General features: G+C 38.1%; 1 protein-coding gene across 4 annotated transcripts in view; it reads left to right on the top strand.

Moving 5' to 3' along the window:
* Positions 1 to 20,075, top strand: part of SLC13A1 (solute carrier family 13 member 1) — a 233,938-nt gene that overhangs the window by 121,931 nt on the left and 91,932 nt on the right. For all 4 annotated transcript variants that reach the window (XM_042923367.1, XM_042923373.1, XM_042923380.1 and 1 more), the window contains exon 3: positions 10,225 to 10,333. The gene's annotated coding sequence lies outside the window, so the exon portion shown is untranslated. The remainder of the gene's footprint in view (positions 1 to 10,224; positions 10,334 to 20,075) is intronic.

The raw sequence follows: 20,075 nt of genomic DNA, 5'->3' as shown, positions 1-20,075 counted from the left end.
GTGGCCTGGTGATTTCATAGATCACCTCATTCAGATTCTCCCACAGGGGCTAGTTTCAAAGCACTGACCCTGATCTATAATCAAATTTGCTGGCTGTCTGTTTCCTTGAAGTAGCAGAATCCTGCTGATGCCATAGTAAATACGGCCCCTCAGGAAGGGAACATTGTGTTTTAGGTCCTGGCTCATTGCATAGAAATAGAATGGCAAATGTTGGGCAAAGTCAGCACTGCAAATTTTTCCCTACAAAAAGTAGGTTATTTTGTTTAATGGAATCTTAATGGATATTATTTATCAGTAAAGAATGGACATTTGATATACTATCAGACCACTTGTGTCTTATATTACGATGAAATGTTAAATTACAGTGGAATGGAGAGGTGAGAAAAGCATTATCTTAGTGTGACCGTGGCTTGAGTCAGCTTTTATCCATAAAACTCCATTGCTCATCTCAGATAAAGGGATTTGAAGTAGAAGACTCCAATGTCCAATTTCAGTTTGGCTTCCATATGTTTAACCCATATTACTGCTGCATTAATAAATGCATCTGTTAGTGCATTCCTAAGCATAACTCATGGTAGATTCATTTTAAGTTCTAGAGATTGCTTAGCAACGATATACAATAAACTGTGCTTCTCTTGAGATACAAGGATGACATTGACCCTTCAATTAGACATGACTTTGATGTTTTTTCTTAATTGATGGTGATGATTTGTGCTCTGAGTCATCCACACTCTGGGATATGTGGCTGGCTAAGTATAGATCTATCCTATGGGTCACAGGACAGAGTTTTAGCTGGAAGAACTACAAGAGGATTATAGTCATACCTTCAATTCTATTAGTACCAAACTGAATTGGTTGCTGACATTTAAATCTCAAGAAATTTCATGTAAAAGATTATAATACTGAGGGTTGTTTTTTGGTTTTGTTTTGTTTTGTTTGTTTTGTTTTATTTTTTTCCTAATTCAGAAAAAGCGGATGGCCTGGGACCTGTAGCGTCTCATGCCAACTGAGTGGGTCTGAGGATGGCTGGCTCCTCTAGGGAGCCACCTACTTTTGATTTTACCAAGGCTCCCTGCTTGCTCCTCCCTCTCATATTTGATGAACTCATACCCGAAGACGTTTGAGTTTGCAATCCCTGCTTAAGGGCTATTTTATTTGTTACGCAGGGAAGGACACTCACCTTAATTAAAGTGCTTCCACCCAATGTCCTCTGTGATGGAGGAGGCATGCATTTTGCAGTTACTTTCACCACAAATGCATTTTACGTTCTTAATGGAATTAAGCTCTGTGGCCTGTGAATCAGCAAGTCTATCAGGATCATAGGTAAAATCTCTGTCTAGTAGAGACAACCTGTCACTCAAACTAGTTTTTGACACTCAAAAATAGATTAATTCAAGTGTTTAAAATTCTTAATAAGGTTTTTAGTTAACCTTAAGATTCTGTGAGCTCTCAGGACTTTTTAAATCCTCTGTACCGTGAACTAATTTACTCAGGTCAATCTCCATTCCTTTCGCCACATCATTCATTCCCTTTGATCAGAACACTCTCCCCAGACTCTCCAAAGATCCCAAATCTTTATTTTTAGATGCCTTTTAACTCTCAGTTTCTGCATGGCTAAGGGGACCACGTGATGCAATTTGCCTTGAACAGCCTTAGAGTAATTATTAATAGCATCCCTTTTATTCTCAAAAGTGTCCAGATCTGAGCAATAAAATACAGGGTTACCCTACCCTGGCTACCCCAGTCCTTACAATACCTGTGTTTGTGATTATTGTAACACAGAGCAGCCCATGTTCTAGGATTTAAAAATTCTAATTCACTTACTTACTCTGAGTCTGAAGATTTCTTCTCAGCAACATCAAATTGAATAGACACCTCTAACTACCCACCTCCCATAGAAGGCAAACTTCTAATAACAATAGTTTACCTCATTGATATTTGTTTAGTTCAGCACTTCTCAAAATGGGGCTTAGGTACTCTGTGGGATTATTTTCATAATCAGACAAAGACATTATTTGCTTTTGTTTTCTCTCACTCTCTCATCAGTATTTGGTGGCGTTTCCCAGAGGCAACATTACATGATATGGCAATAGATTGAATGCAGAGTCCAACTGTTTCCAGTCTCTAAAGAGATTTGCAAAAATGTAAAACAATACCATTATTCTCACAGTTTTTTTGAGGAGTATATTTAAGTTTCTTAAAATATATTATTTGTGTTAGCCTATAATGGGGTTATTATTTTTGGTATTAAGCAAATTGCTAAATATGTAAAGTTTTTCTCAGCTTTATTTTCTAATGGCATATGAAAAAATGTTTAAGTAAGAGCATAGAGCATCTGAGACAGAATGTTTGAGGACTGCTCACAAAGTGCTTTGTACTTTTCAAATAATTTCACATTTATTATGCCATTTTGAGTAGTTTTATCTTTTCTTTTTTTTTTTTTTTTTTTTTTTTTATTTATTTTTGGGACAGAGAGAGACAGAGCATGAACGGGGGAGGGGCAGAGAGAGAGGGAGACACAGAATCGGAAACAGGCTCCAGGCTCCGAGCCATCAGCCCAGAGCCTGACGCGGGGCTCGAACTCACGGACCGCGAGATCGTGACCTGGCTGAAGTCGGACGCTCAACCGACTGCGCCACCCAGGCGCCCCAGTTTTATCTTTTCTTAAATGGAGATGTGACTCACATGCTCCAATGTTCACTCTTCAAGTGTACAATTCAGTGTTTTTTCATATATTCACAAAATTGTACAGTTATCACCACTGTCTAATTTCAGCATAATTTCATAACCAAAAAAGAAACCACATGCCCATTAGTAATTACTCCCCACTTTCCCCTTTCCCCAACCCTTGGCAACCACTAATCTACTCTCTGTTTCTATGGATTTGCCTATCCTGGGCATTTCATATATATGTTATTGTGGAATAAGCAGCCATTTATATCTGGCTTCTTTTACTGAGCATAATGTTACCAAGGTTTATAATTGTAACAAGTAGCAGGTATCAGGTGTAGCAGGTATCAGAATCTCATTCTATTTTATGGCTTAATAATATTCCATTGTATGCTTAGACCAAATTTTGTTTACCCATTCATCTTTTAGCGGACATTTGGATCATTCCCACTTTTCAAAAATCCTGTAAAAAATGCTCTTGTGAACATTCATATACAGGTTTTTGTGTCCAGACATGTTTTCATTTCTCTTGGGTATATACCTAAATGTGGAATTGCTAGGTTGTATGGCAATTTAATATTTAACATTTGGGAAAATTCCAAACTGTTTTTCAAAGCTGCTGCAGTTTTACATTCCCAACAATTGTGTATGGGATTCAGTTCTTCTGTATTCTTGGCAACATTTGTTATTATCTGTTTTGTTTTGTTTTTTTTTTTAATCGTAGCCACCCCAGTGAGTTTGAAGTAGTATTCTGTTATGGTTTGATTTGCGTTTCTTTGGTGACCAATAATCACGAGCACATTTTTGTATGCATATTGGCCATTTGTGTATCTTCTTTACAGAAATGTCTGTTGAAATCTGACTCAGAAAAATCTGTCAAATCTGTTAAAAAAATTATATTGTCAGGGCGCCTGGGTGGCTCAGTCGGTTAAGCTTCCGACTTCGGCTCAGGTCGTGATCTCACGGTTCGTGAATTTGAGCCTCACGTCGGGCTCTGTGCTGACAGCTCAGAGCCTGGAGGCTGCTTCAGATTCTGTGTCTCCCTCTCTCTGCCTCTCTCCCACTCACATGCTGTCTCTCTCTCTCTCTCAAAAATAAACATTAAAAAAAATTTTTTTTAATTGTATCGTCTTTTTACTGTTGAATTGTAATTTTTAAAAATATATTCTAGGGGTGCCTGGGTGGCTCAGTCGATTAAGGGTCCAGCTCTTGGTTTCAGCTCAGGTCATGATCTCATGGTTCGTGAGTTTGAGCCTCATGCTTGGGATTCTCTCTCTCCCTCTTCTCTCTGTCCCTCCCCTGTTCATGCTCTCTCTTTCCATCTCTCTCTCCCAAAATAAATAAATAAACTTAAAAAAATAAAAAATATATACATTCTAGATATGACACCCTTATCAGATATATGATTTATAAATATATTCTCTCATTTTATGGGTTGTGTTTTCACTTTCTTGGTAGTGTCTTTGGAGCGCAGACATTTTTAATTTTGATGAAATCCAATTTGTCTAGTTTTTCTTTGGTTACTTGTGGTTTTGGTATCATATCTAAAGAAAACAATGCCAGGGTTGGAGAAATGGGTGAAGGTGGTCAAAAGATACAAATTTCCAATTACAAAATAAATAAGTCATGGGCATGTAATGTACAGCATTATGACTATAGTTAATAGTACTGTAGTGTTACATTTAAAAGTTGCTAAGAGAGTAGATCTTAAAAGTTCTCATTACAAGGAAGAGAGTTTGTTACTGTGTGATGATAGATTTTAACTAGACTCCTGGTGATCATTTCTCAATAAATACAAATATGCCAAACCATTATGCTGTACACCTGAAACTAATATAATAAGTCAGTTATATCTCAATTAAGAAAATACACTAGATAAACCAAACAACAGCATGACTGAATGAATGAGTAAATGTAAATAAAGAAGGAAAGAAACAGGGGCTCCTGGGTGGCTCAGTTGGTTAAGCATCTGACTCTTGATTTCAGCTCAGGTCATGATTTCAGTGTGTGGGATTGAGCCTGCGTCAGGCTTCGTGCTGACAGCAAGGAGCCCGCTTGGGATTCTCTCTCTCCCTCTGTCTCTTTGCTCCTCCCCTGCTCACGTGCACTCTCTCTCCCTCTCTTTCAAAATAAATCAATGAACTAAAAAGGATTAAATAAATAAACCAGTGCCAAATCTAAGGTCACAAATATTTAAACCAGTGTTTCTTCTAAGAGTTTTATAGTTTCAGCTCTTACATTTAGCTCTTTCATCCATTTTGAATTAATTTTTGGATATAGTGTGAGTCAGGGATACAACTTAATTTTTGTACATATGGATATCCAGTTGTCCCAGCACTATTTATAGAAAAAAACTCTCCTTTCCCCATTGAATTATCCTCCTCACCCTCATCAGAGTAGTTTTACTTTTACCTCAATTTTCATTGCTTCCAAATTAGTCTCTACTTAATTGCACCTTTTGCTCAATTTCAAAGTGCACATTCCCAGATGGAGCACTGGCTGCCAAATAATTAGTGAAAACAAGTGACAATGAAGTTACTCAGAAGTTAATCCTGAGAAACAGTTTACTAAATGTCTATGAAAACATCTTCCAGGATGAGTGATCACAGCAAGCTGCTGGGTCTATGAAAAAATGAATGATTCTGTGTAAAATCATCTGAACGTTTCCTTTATACTGTGTAGATTGGATTTCTTGACAAATGACAGTAGATTGTGACAAAGGTTGTTTTAGGTAGCAAATCTCTTGGCTATTTGTTTGGATGGACTTTGGATAGTTTCTTTTACATTGTTAATAGTTCTTTTTTTTTCATTTTTAGGAGAAACATAGCATCAAAGGTTAGAAATCTGTACATTTTCCTAGAAAGTTTTGAGAATTCTACATTTTTTGAAAGAAAAATTTTAATGTATATATTGAGAAGAATTTTTTTGAATATAAATCAGCTCTAGAAATACAGAATGTAAGAGCTGTGAGATCATGTAAATCCTTGATTTTTTAACATTTTTTTTAACATTTATTTATTTTTGAGAGAGACAGAGTGTGGGCCAGGAAGGGTCAGAGAGAGAAGGAGACACAGAATCCAAAGCAGGCTCCAGACTCTGAGCTGTCAGCACAGAGCCTGATGCGGGGCTCAAACCCACAAACGGAGAGATCATGACCTGAGCTGAAGTTGGTTGCTCAACCAACTGAGCCACCCAGGCGCCCCTAAATCCTTGATTTTTTTTTTTTTTTAAGGGAGAATAATGAAGGCTACAAAGGTAAATTTATTTATCTGGGGAATGCCCACAGAGAAGTAATAAGGCAATGAGGAAAATTAGTAGGAGACTATAGGCAAGGTCTTGAAAGAGTTGAAAAATGGAAGGCACTTTAAAACCGGCAGTAACTGTCCAGATACAACACATATTTAGAGAACCTATCTGCTTAGTAAACAACTGGAGTGCTTCTCCCAATATAAGAGTTGACCTGTCAGTTATCATAATGATACGTTAACTAAGGCAACAGAAAGTAGGCAGCAAGGTTAAGATGAAAAGAGTTGCCATGAGGCTATCAGACCAAGGGAATATCACAATAAAAAAATGAAAATCAAATAATTGTCTTCTATGAAAGTATGGGATGGGGGAATAGCAGGCAGCTGCCTTAAATGTTTTAGATATAGAGAGAGTCTTGAAGTTGAGAATGATTAAAGTGACCATTGAAAGATGAATTTTATACATGGCCAAATATTAGAATAATGCTCCTAGTAGTATAAAAATCAGATGTTAGAGAATATTAGTTTTGGGGGGGATACTCCCATCCTTCTCCTTTATGAGTCTATTTCTGTTTTTTTGTTTGTTCATTTGTTTTGTTTTTTAGACTCCACATATAAGTGAAATCATACGGTATCTGTCTTTCTGTGTCTGACTTATTTCACTTAGCATAATACCCTCCAGGTTCATCCATGTTGTTGCAGATAGTAAGATCTCATTCTTTTTTATGGCTGAGTAATATTCTATGTATGTATAAATATATAAATATAGATATATACCACATCTTCCTTATTCACTCATTTATCAATGGAAATTTAGGTTGCTTCCATATGTTGGCTGTTGTAAATAATGTTGCAGTAAACGTGGGGTACATATTATCTTCTCATATGAGTGTTTTTATTTTCTTTGGGTGAATAGTAGTGGAATTACTTGATTGTATAGTATTTCTTTTTTTACTTTTTTGAGGTGCCTACTTGGGTCTTTATACTTTCGGGTGATGCCTCTTTTCCCTAAGGGGAAGGTCTGAGATCCATTCACTCTCTCAGCCTTGGTACTTCCCAGTCCAGGCTCTCTCCTGCTCCAGGAAGTTCTGCCAAGATCCCTGAGTGGCTGATGCTGAGTTTGCGTAGTAGATAACATCCCTACAGAACAAAAGAGAGGAAAGAGTGGCCAAGAGGAAAAATACTAGTGGTTTCTAATTATACTCGGTTCATATTAACTCCACATGTGATCTCTTGGGTGTCTGTTTATAGAGTCACATATATGCATTCACACATATTTAATACTGATGGCATTTCCTTTCTAGAAAATATGAACATTCCTAATTTTGGAGTAATTACTAATGGATAGTCCTCCTTTCTTCGGAGAAATCCATAGTACAATAAGTATAGTTACTAACACTTCTTATCCAGACAAAAATGTATTTCAAGATATAAAGGAATAATTGTTTAGTGAAGTTGAAAGTAACTTATGCCTTAGAAAAAGCTGTTTATATCCTTTTTTGGCATTTATGCTAACTAAAGAGTAGAGGGTAGACATAATCAGATGTGTAGCAGAGGCTTCTGGGAAAGTAGATTTCAAAAATTTTATGAGAAATGTGGATTTGTGCTTGAAGACAGGAGACAGAAAAATGCCAACAAGGCAAAAGTCATTGCTATTAACTGTACATCAGTGAGTGAAAGGTCAATCTTGGGCCAGATTCTAGAATGGACTACATTCTACTAAAATTAGCGCATGTCTACTCAAAGAAGACAATGAAGTAGACCTGAGTTAATGATATTGTCCAAGAGCTGCTTTCTAATGCAAGAGTGTCAACTTGAAGGAAGGTATCTGGAGAAAGGAACCTGTTGAATATATTATTGATGAATCTAGATAAAAATATGCAGGGTGCTAATATTAAATATGTGTTTAGCATGCATGTGATGAATGACAGAAGTCATGGCAATTTAAAACCTATAAAAATCTAAGAAGAGAGAAATTAATAGGGAAAATTTTCTGTGTCTATCAGTATGACAAAATAGAGATTACTAAGCTACACCATATAGAAAAATATTTTGAATGTTTATTGGATGGTAAGCTCAAAATGTTTCAGCAATGTAATACGGCAATGCAAACCAAACTCTGCAGTGCAGCCTGCATTACTATAAGAACCACATAAGAACTGTTCCTGTCTGCTGAACAGCATCTACAGTAGAGCTGTGAACTCAGGCCAGAGGTATAGAAAAAACTAGTTCCTGCTTTTAATCTGAGAAGAGTGCTCAGGCTAGTGAGAAGACTTGAAATTTGAGACACGAGGAACAGTTGAAGCAAATGGGTAAGAGAAGACTTCAAATAATAAAGACTGTCATGTGGAAGTAGAGCTTGATTTCCACCTCCCGACTCCAGCCCCATGATCCCAAAAAGCAAAATTTAAAAAGCAGGTGGAAGTTACAGGAAGACAAATTTTGGCTCAGTCTCAGGGAAAAAAAATCGAACAGAGATTAGATTAGGGGATATTTAAATATGGAATGAGGGATGATTCGTCTATCATTAAAGGCATTCAAGAATGGGCTAGGGTTGCCCGGCTGGCTAAGTCAGAAGAGCATACGACTCTTGATCTCAGGGTTGTGAGTTTGAGCCCCACATAGGGTATAGAGATTACTTACATACATATACATACATATATACACAAACAAACTTGGGGAGGGGAAAGAATGGGCTAAAACAAACAAACAAACAAACAAACAAAAACGGGTTTTCCCACCAATATTTCACAGAGGCCAAACAATTTTCCAAACCAGAGGTACTGTGATTCCCCAAATGTAGAGGAAGCCACATTAGGTCAAGACTCTTGCTGTGAGAATTTCTAATCAGTTACTTTAGGGGCTAGGAAAATAGACATTGTTATGAAAGCTAGCAGAACAGTCAAAATTAGTTGTCTTCCCATAGGACATGTCTTATGCTGTACTAAGCCATAAGGAGTCCTTTGCTGTGTACGTGGCGTCTTCCTCATTCAATGGTAAGCTCTCTTGTGGTGGCACCATACTTTATTCACATCAGTTCACTCATGAGAAGGGGTCCATTTTATTAGCTTCATTTCTTTCAAAATCTCCCAAAGTTTAGGGGCACCTGGGTGGCTCAGTCAGTTGAGCATCCCACTTCGGCTGAGGTCATGATCTCCTAGTTCGTGAGTTTGAGCCCTGTGTCAGACTCTTTGCTGACAGTTTGGAGCCTGGAGCCTGCTTCAGATTCTGTGCCTCCTTCTCTCTCTGCCCCTCCCCCATTCATTCTCTCCTCTCTCTCTCTCTCTCTCTAAAATAAACACTAAAAAATATAAACAAACAAACAAACAAAATCTCCCAGAGTTTAAACTACTGACCACTGTCATTTTTTATCATGTTTATCCAGACCAAAAGTGTAATTTAAGCTGTGTTGTAAATTAATGTGATTTAACTGTACAATCATAGAAATTGAGAAGAAAATATTGTTCTGAAAATGCACCTCTGTGAATCTTTGGTGAAAGAAAATGGACAAGAATGTAAGCGTAAATAACTTGTCAGAATAAACGTTGGTATGTTTCTTCATAAGGTCTTGAGTTGTCACAAGGCACACATTTCCTTCCTTTAAACAATGAATTTCCTCTATAAGCAACCATTTTGAACCGAAAGCTGCCAAACCCAAATAATAAAGCCCATGTGGTGAAGAAGAGTGAATGCTGTAGCTATGCCAACAGAAAATTGCTCCAAGAGGGCAGCCTGGCTAACTTCCTGTATTCATGTTAATGACATATTATAAAATATTCTACACTTAGGTCAAAAATAACTTCCAAGGAAGATGGGTCAGCTTGACAGTAAGCTGGATGGTGTCAGTGCCACCTACTAAACTTAAAATGAAATCACCATTAGGAACTATGTTAACACTTTATCTGTTCACTGTCATCGAGGACAGGAGATGTCCCAAGCTCAAATGGACTTTTGGTAGTAAAAATGATGGGAGAAATACCAATGTGTTTTTTTTTCCTGAGATAGGAAAAGCAGACCTAATGGCTGTGAACAACAGTGAATTCATAGCAGAATTGAGATTACTAGGGGAAAATTTTTACCTCACTAGTTTCTTTAAACTGGTCTCTCTAGCTATACCCAAAAGCAGATTCTAACTGCTTACTTTGAACTATATGAAATCCTTCTGACTTTACAAGAGGACTGAACACTTGGATCAGCTGGGATCACGTGGGCTCTTTCTGTGGCTCCTTAGCTTCCATTGCTGGGGCGTTCTGGAATCATAAGCAATCCTCTCAGAGCCCCTGAAACTCTGGTGTGCTTTCTCATCTAGGTGCTGATAACAATGCTACATCCAGGAGTCCTGGGCTCTCCTCTGAATATCACGAGGATGACGATATGTCTTGTGTGTGAAGACGGTTGGAACATAACTGTCACACAAGGTGATTGGGCAGGGTGGGGAGAGGTGGGCAAGGAACGGAAGTAAACAGTGTTCCAGGCAATTCACTTTTGTAATGATCTGCTCAATACTCCGGAATGTCCTTTGTCCTCTTCCCTTCTCAACATTTCTCTCTTCCTCCCTCTATCCTTAGATTTTTCCTTTCATCTCCTAGAGAACCCAGGATAAAGATGTGGCCAGCGTTGGTCAAGGGAAAACATTCCTCCCACCCTGGTAGAGGGTGTGACCAGTTGTTTCTGGCTGGAGTACTAAACTGCTCTGGCAACTGCTCTTTTTTTGCTGGAAATAGGTCTTCTTTTGGAATTTGCTTTGCTTCTCAGTTCATGGGAGTTCAGGTCCTCACCCACAGGTCACAGTTCAGTCTTCACTGTTCAGTCAGCCATTTACCTCATGACATCAGAAGAATGATTACTGAAGTTGTGGTTAATAATCAGCGTACGAATTTAGGAGTTAGGCAGGAATCTGGAGTCTCCAGGGCAGACTGTCTTTCTCTAAATAATGACTTTATCCTTTACATTAGGAAATAAAAATAAAAACTGATGCAGTTCATTGATGTGGGCCTGGAAATGTTCCCGTATATATTATCTATATGTTTCACTTTCATCAAGAGAATTCATCATCTTTTAATTTTTTTTTTAATGTTTATTTCTGAGAGAGAGACAGAGCCTGAGAGGGGGAGGGGCAGAGAGAGAGGGAGACATAGAATCTGAAGCAGACTCCAGGCTCTGAGCTGTCAGCACAGAGCCTGACGCGGGGCTCGAAATCACAAACCATGAGATCATGACCTGAGCCGAAGTTGGTCGCTCAACCAACTGAACCACCCAGGCGCCCCGAGAATTCATCATCTTAAAGAATAGAAAAGTGGGCAAGAAGAAATTGAAAATACTAAAAAGTACTAAGGAAAATGACCACTAAATGCCAGTTAGGAGGGGGAAAAAGCATCTTAGTTTTCATAATATCAAAAAGGGGTTTGGGGCACAGCTCACATACATCATTCAGAGAGTGAAACCCTTCACAGAGCAGGGTCCGGAAGTTGTGGAATTTATAAATGTAACTAGAATATATAAATGGAGATGCACCATGAATGAGTGTCAAAATTAGGAACTAGTCGAGGCTTAGAAACAAATGAACTGTAAGGAGAAAATCTGACCTACATTCCTTGACTTAATTGTCTAACAATAGCAATCAACTAAGACTGGCATGCACCTTGAAGTCTAAAAATTCAAGGAATGAAAATAGGAGCACATAATTGAAGCAAACGCAGTGTTGTTGTTTTTTTTTTTTTAATGTTTTATTTATTTTTGAGACAGAGACAGAACATGAGCAGGGGAGGGGCAGAGAGAGAGGGAGACACAGAATCCGGAGCAGGCTCCGGGCTCCAGGCTCCGAGCCGTCAGCCCAGAGCCCGACACGGGGCTCGAACCCACAAACTGTGAGATCGTGACCTGAGCCGAAGTTGGACGCTTAACCAACTGAGCCACCCAGACGCCCCTGTTTGTTTGTTAGTTAGTTTGTTTGTTTTAAATACAAATGTGCCTATCTGCTTTCACCAATAGTAAAAGCATTCTGACTTTTTTTTTTTCTAGTCAAAGTATATACTGAGTATGCACACTTTGTGGGTATATTTGCAATGCAGCAGATATTCCCCCATGGGACAAGCCATGTCTCTTTGCAGACCTAATACACTATTGAAGAATTCCTCTTAGAAACCATACTCTCTCAGCAATGAGGCTAATCAGTTCCCACTTGTCTATATCTGTAGGTAAGTTTAGAGAAACTTTTCACAGAATATTCACTTGTCTCCAGCAGCTTGCTAGAGACATAAGGGGAGTAAATTAACGTCCCCTGGACTCAAAGTGTTTGCAATCTTACTGAGGATTTAAGATTTACACGTATTAATAAAATAGTAATTCAGGTAAGCCAGTTTACTTACAGGCAGGAATGTACCTTACAGATACTAAGTCAGTGATTCTCAAATATTAGTGTGCATGAAAGCTATGTTGGGAGCCATCTAAACATGCAGCCACATTTTGACCCAACAGGGCAGGGATCTTTACCTTTGTCAAGCACTCCAGATTGTTTGGATGTTGTTTGGCCAGTGAGGCTCTTGGGTGGGTGCATGGGAAGTCAGGAACTGTCAGGATGGGTTTATAGAAGGCAGCAGACTGGAGACGAAGCTACAAGTCACACTTCAAGGATTGGTGGGATTTAAATTTAGAGAAGGGAAGCCTATTCTTGGAAGAGGGAAAAGCCTGAAGAAAAGCACAAGTTTGGGAGCAAATGTAGGATAAGAAATATATACCCAGAAAACAAGCCTGAGAGAAGCATGTAGGATAGTCACATTTCCACTCCACTCGTATAGACTGTCTATGCAGCTTACATATCCTAGTCAACCTAACTTCTTTATGCAGGTAATCAGAATATATAAAGAAAGAATCTTTCTTTTCTTCATGCTGGAACCTGAGTTTCACATGTTATGTTCAATAATAAGGCTCAAGGAACATAAAAAAGAAAGCAAACCCTATAGTTACAATTTCTAAGCCAACCAAATCATGTCTATATACAAATTCTAGTTCTGATGGTTAGTATTAGTCTCAGATTAATAGTCATTATGGTGACGTATGACATAGTTAAGAAAACATCATTGCCTTAGGAACCAGAAAGAACTGGGTTTAAATCATTATTATATCACTTAGTACCTGGGACATTTTGCATCTCTTTAGATTTTAATTTCCAAATCTATAAAAGAGAAATAATTATAACAATACCTACAATATCAATACCTTGTATTGAGTTTTGAAGATTAAACAAGGTGGTTATGTAAACTCCCTGGCACATAATAACTTTAAATAAATGAATAATGTTTCTAATATTTTTGCATTTGTAAAGAACATGTTTTAAGTGAATTAATCCATGATTATACATTGGCATAATTCATTTTAGATCAGATAGGTAAAACATAGCACAGTTGTGATATATTAGGAGAGTTATGTTTTTCTGTACAAAGAAGGGGTGCACTTTGGCAGTGGTAGAACTGGTTAACAATGTGATGTGATTTGAAGGACACCCTAAGATATGTTGCCAAGGGGCCCAAAGTCTCCCATTAAGAGTGTCATTCTCTGGTGACTCTTAGAGAGGTATTCAGCTCATATCAGTCATTCATGCCTAGTGTTAATTATCCTGTCAGATCTTTTCTGGACATAAAGAAAAGGTGTAACCATTTTGTAATAAGGGGCACACACAGAGGACTGAGCTGGCTAGAGCCTCGCACCACAGTAGGAGGGTCTTACAAGCCTTAGTCTGGTGAGAAGAGCAACAGAATAGAGAAAATAAGGCATAGAAAGGAGGCACTGACAAATGTCAAGAGTTTTTCCTTCAGTCTCCATCTGGTTTGAGAGCCACTGTTCCTCCATTTCTGTTAAATGTCACACAAATGGCTTTTCATTTTTGGTATCATTTCATAAAGTAAAATTCTCTAAGATAAGAAAGTGAGGCTCAAATGGTCTCACCAGGTGGCCTAAGGAAATTTAAGAACAGAAATGATTTCCTAAAAAACATTCAATGAACTGTACAGAGTGTTACAGAGGGGAAAAAAAAGAAAAGAAGTATTGAAACTGTTTTGGGTAATTGTGTTCCTTTAATGTGTTTCTTTAAAACACTTATTATTATTCCTCATTATTTATTACTATTATTTGTAATTACCATCTCTTTTTTTCACCTGAGAAATTTAAGAAGTAATGTACCTTTCTGGTTTGGAGACTTTTTTTCTGTATACTCTGCTGATTTTCCTGAATCACTATCTGTGATATATCTTCAGAAATTTAGACATTTAGAGGGAAAAGTGCTTTCTCATCTACGTTAATAATAAGGCGAACGTTGGTGAAAGAATTATCTTCTTTGATAGGAAAAGAAAGCAGTTACATTAGTGTGGAATTAGAAATAAGGTCTAAATGCTAACCATAGACTACATAAAAGTAAGGTTATTTATACCAAGAGAAATTGACTATAAATTATTTAAAAAAATGTGTTCTGTTTATACCTAGGGCTAGGTGCATAGTAGTTATTTAGTTGAAGTGTATCACATTATTAATTTACAACACAATTAGAAACAAACCAGAGTCCCTAGCCCTGAGCGGTTTTGAAATACATCCTCCACATCACTGTGAGAACAGTCACCATCTTCACACATGTGCTTACACACACACACACACACACACACACACACACACACACACTCACCCCTTGAATGGCCCCAGTGACTTATCTCTGGGAAGATTTCCTGTTAATTATCCAGTCAGAATCAGCCCAGTAGTGTCAACTTAGTCATGAAAAAGTGGAACAGGGGAGGGCTTATATAAGGCTTTATGATACCTTTTAGTTTTCTATCAAAAGAGACAATGGGGTACAAGAAATACACAGAATTTTGCTTTCAAATAGTGAATAAATCATTGTGCAACTGAGTGTGATATTGGGAGAAAAATGCTGCTCAACATCAGAAGCAGTGTTATTTATCTTTTGAATGAGAGCAGAGAATTCCTAAATGAGAGAGGTCAGGAGCTCTTCTCTGAGCCATACTTCACATAGGCAGTGCAGAGGGCTGCCTCAACACATTACCTGAGAAGCCCTAGAAAAATCTGAACCAAAACCTTTACCTTTCACACTGCCATACACTGAAATTCCTACTGCTGGAAATTGCTATTTCAATTCACACACTGAAAATGCACTTTCTTAGAAAGGGCACTGGGGGCATCTGATAGAGATTGCTCAAGGCACCACCCAAATATGGAGCCCGGAAGTCAGGGGACATCGAAAGGGGCAGAGGGGCCTCACTGTGGGCAACATCAACAAACCTATTTTGCCTTCCCCTAGATATGGCCAATAAATGTTCTAGTTAATGTGAACAAATTAAATAGGGAAAATCAGTTGTATCTTTCAAAATCCATACCAGCAAGTGGCGTGTGATTTCTTACGAACACTCGGGCTTCTCTCTCCATGTTAATTGTGACAGTAAAACAATAAAAAATCAAGATTTAATTTTAACTCATGTTGAACCATCTAGTGCAGTAAATTATGATGATGGGCTGGAGAAATATTAATCCGTGTTGGTTATTTAACACCTGCCTTATTTTGAGAAGAGCACTATCAAACGTGTCTGCTCAGGACAATGAACGTCTTCAGCTATGTTCTAGTTTATCGTAAGTTTTTCCTGGTAGTTTTCACTCTGTTGGTTTTACTGCCATTGCCAATCATCCTTCGCACCAAGGTAAGTGAACCTGGAGAATAGGCTGGTGGATTTCCTGGTTTATTTAGCTGTCCCTTAATAGTTTCTGTGTAATTGCCTGGTTCAGAACTGGATGGGTGGTGCCACTCTGAGTTTGAAGTCAGGATGGTCGTACATTGTGTTTTGTCCACTTTTCCCCTTTTTAATGGTTAAAGTTGGTTGATCCTCAGTATGACTAACTAGAATAATTAAATAACATATTCAATCAGAATTGTTCTCTTTCTGGTTAACCAGATGAGACAAAGAACAAAAGAAGCACAACCCTTGAGATCTTGTCATTCTAGTTATCAATCTCCAGGGACGACCCTGGGTTAGCACGATCCCATCTCCCAAGGCCAGGCAGCTTTGGGATACTGGGGAAAGAGCTAGAAGAATAACCGGGAGCCCCAGGGTCTAGCACAGACTAATTTACTTGTCAGCTCCATGGCTCAGTGTGGGCCACTAAACCTCCTGGAAATTTAGTTTCCTTATGGAATGAGAAAACGTTGAAAGCATGATGTAATTTTCCTCAGTTAATTAGAAAATTTAATAAATGATTGTACCATGTTCCAATCATTTGAGATCTTATTTCAGTTCGGTGTACTTACAAGCATTTTTCTGTTTGCTTTTAAGTGTAGTCAAAGTCCAGAACAATAAACCCAAGACATTTTTAAGCCCGTGGTAAAATGATTTGAATCAGCAAGCATTTAGTGAGCATAATGAGTGTTACTTGGTAGGAGGACAATCACTGGAGCTAAACTCTTTGCTTTAGGTCACAGATATACCACTTACAAGCTGTGTGACTTGGGCAAATCAGTTAACTTCTCTGGGCTTCTGTTTTCTTGTATGTAAGCCTGGGAGAGTAACAGGCTTGTTGTGAAGATTAAATGCATAAGCATTCATCAGTAGTGGCTGGCACACAGTAAGTAGGGCAGCAAGAGTCTCCCTAAATGTGTTCACCCATAGCCGGTGCAGTTCCCACCACCCCATGATGGCTTTCTGATGTTCTCTAACAAATATTAATCAAGGTTTTACCAGTCTATGCTGAAGTAGAATCACAGTAATTATAATATGGTGGATCTTTCAGTCTCCTCAAAAGCCTACCACTGATCTAGGAATCTCTGAAGGAAATTCATGTGAGCTAATGAAAAATCCTTTTTGATTCTACCAAGGTCTCCTCTGCCTGTAAAGCTGGGGAAGGGCCTGGCCTCTACTGCCCCTGGCTACTTGTTGCCTCGTGCAGGGGGCAGCCATCCAGCTGTAGCAGCCTCCCAGGCTGGGCCTCTCTCTTCTCACAATGATGACTCACAATTCCCTGTTGAGGAAGGGAAGGACTCCCACCCTTTTTGGTCAAACATTGTCTGAACCCTCAAAGCCTTAAAGAATTTCTAGTGAAAACAATAGGCCCTGTCCATTGCTTTGGTTTAGTTGGTTTTGTTTTTCAAATTTTGTGTGATTAATCTTTTTCTCACCCCCCTTCTGCTTCCCGTATCAGCTACTTCTGAGGACTCCTATACGAGTCTCTGGCAGTTACAGACATGGGACTCTAATGCGAATGCTGCTCTATCTGAACCCCCTTCAAAGACTTGTTACTCTGTCTAGTGTGCATGATGGCCTCCTCTTTCAAACTCCCCTGGTCCTGTGGGCCCCCAGACCTGGCTGAATTCTACCATTCTATCATGAATACATCCTGGTTCATACCTGGACCCCTGCTATAGTTTAATATTTCTGGATTAGTTTCAGCCTAAATCCTTACTTATGGCAGAGAAAATAAGAAATCAAGCTAGTCAGTACAAACTTACGCTATGACTATATATCATTTGTGCTGCTCCTTTGACATACATGTGCATGACACTTTGATTATCTTCCATAATTTTCAGAGGAAGTGAATATAAATTCGTTGAAAGGGAGAACAACTAACTAAATAAAAAGCAGAGGTTTCAGTGCATGATTCATTAATCAGAAAGTATATTCTTGTTAAGGAATGCAGTCATTAATTTTTTTTTTCAAGGCACTATGACAGGAGTACATTAGGTCTGTGGAGAAACCAGGGACCTGGCATCAAGTTGCATTTGATGAACTGTGTTCCTCTTTCCTTTTCCACTAATCAACTCATTTGTTAAAATTCAATCAGTGTTAATGTGAGGTTTTTTTCCTAGTACAATAGCATGATTTCATTTTTGGCTACTTCAAATGCATATTTAATCATTCAATCAACTGCTAAATAAACTCAATAGTATTTTAACTGTTGCTTACAATGAAAGCAGAACTTTTTTTTTCAAACAATATGGGGCATTGGAGGGTATGAACTTAAAGTAGAGGCTCTTTTGACATGGATGCAAATCACTTTATTGTAACTTTCAGATGACCAAACTGAAGAACCCTATGCTTCTAAACAGCCAGTAGCAGAACAACTAAAGAATTCAAGCAAAACAAAAAATCAATTTTGCTTTATAAAAATACAATAATTCTGCGTGAATGTCAGAACAATGAATTATTGACTGATTTTTTTTTTTTTCATTTTTCTACTGCTTATTGAGTTGTTTCTATAGATTGGCCTTAACCCTTACCTTAATTCCATCGCAGTTTAGAAATGTACAGGGGTGGCTCAGTAGGTTAAGCAGCCAACTTCAGCTCAAGTCATGATCTCATGATTCATGGGTTCAAGCCCCACTGAAAGCTCAGAGCCCACTTCGAATCCTCTGTCTCCCTCTCTGCCCCTCCCACGCTCTTGTATGCGCTCTCTCTCTCTCTCTCTCTCTCAAAAATAAATAAACATTAAAAAAAAAGAAATGTGGCATTAACAATTAGAGACCCTTAGTAGTTTTGCAATATAATATTCAAAGGGAAGGAGAAGGAATTCCCTTTGCAGAACATGCCTCTGTTATAGGCATTCTGCCAGCTGCTTTATCTGAATTATCTCATTTAACCTTCATTACAAACCTATAAGACAGTCACGTATGTTCTATCATTCTCATTTTCCACTTGGGGAAGCTGATGCACAAAGTATGTGACCCAACAAAGGTCACATAGATGCTATGGAAACTGGATTTAAACACAGATTCTGTCGGAACTCAGACTTCATGCTTTCCCAGTGATTATGTTTTAGTCTTTTCTGTATTTTGTATTTTTTGAAGATTTACCCTCTATTTCGAATAGTTATATAAAGTGTGGCTTGATGATCATTATCAACAACTCAGGCATTTCTCCTTGTGATAATACTTTAGAAGGTCAAAATACAGAAGGGGTGTATCTTAGCCATTTCCTCACTTGACCTCTTGCTATTCAACGTCTTCAAGTTAGAAAATTGCAGTGATTCTAACTACTGCAGATGGGCATATGAGAACCAAAGGAGCAGTCTTACATGTGTGTCATTTGCTGAATGTCCCAGAGTTTCAGCTGTACAAGCTGGTCATGTCAGCTTGTCAGCATATGCTGTACCTTCCCTTCACACCTGTACCCAAGTGTTCATTATGAGTCATGGCATTCGATTGGCGTCTTACGATCTTCTAGTTGGAAGAAATTTTAAGACTGTGTTTTTCAATGTTTTCATGGAAATATTTCGTAGCAAAGGAGACTATGCTCATGGGCATAAGTCAAACAGAAGCTCAAATTTAATCCTTATGAATTAGGTATTATTATTAGTCCAGTTCTGCAGATTAGAAACAGAGACAGAAACAAGTAAACAGGTTACCAAAATGTGGCTGTATAGATGTTTCCAGTCAACATCTGTCTGACTCCAGAGCTGTGATCTCAACCGCAACTGAATATCTGTATTCTTATAGCTTCCACAATGGTAGTAAGTATACTCCTAATACATTGGGATAAATGTCACATTACTAAAGGAATCACACTTTCTTATTGCTTTGAAATGAAACATCAGTTTTTAATTATGATATAAACATAAAGGTAGTCTTAGTCCTTCTCCAGTGAGTAGCTAGTGATCAATAAAACAAGCCTGGAATATAATTCATATTTATGTAAATATTTGAATGAAATTAATAATTGCACTGAGTTTTTCTCAATTTGGAAAGGAACTTTCTTAAATATTGCCTGATAAAAAGTTAAAATTGGCGTAGGCCATATGCCATAGTTTCAGTGATATCCTCTGTGCAATTGTGTTCTTTTATTACTGTTTTTAGCATCTTGTTAATTTTTACTTTTCTCAGTACCCTCTACTATTCCCTTACTCATTTTTCCAATTCTTGGTTTTTCTTTGATTTTCTATTAATAATACAAAAAGATAAGAAGAAGGCCAGGGTTTTTTGAGGAGCAGTAAGAGGAGAAAATTGAGCAATAATATTTTCTGTGTATAGAGTGCATTTCTTCCAGTCGTATCTCACTCGGTCTGGCTTATCCCTGGTTTATCCCTAATTAGAACCCCTTTTTGAGATAAAGAGAGGGGAAACAGCCACACAGAAACTGAGCAGCATGTCCTAGTTAATTGGTTATAAAACCGAAACCA

Source organism: Panthera leo, chromosome A2 (assembly GCF_018350215.1).
Source record: "Panthera leo isolate Ple1 chromosome A2, P.leo_Ple1_pat1.1, whole genome shotgun sequence".
NCBI classification, from domain to species: domain Eukaryota; kingdom Metazoa; phylum Chordata; class Mammalia; order Carnivora; family Felidae; genus Panthera; species Panthera leo.
This window is presented reverse-complemented; position numbering and strand designations above follow the sequence as displayed.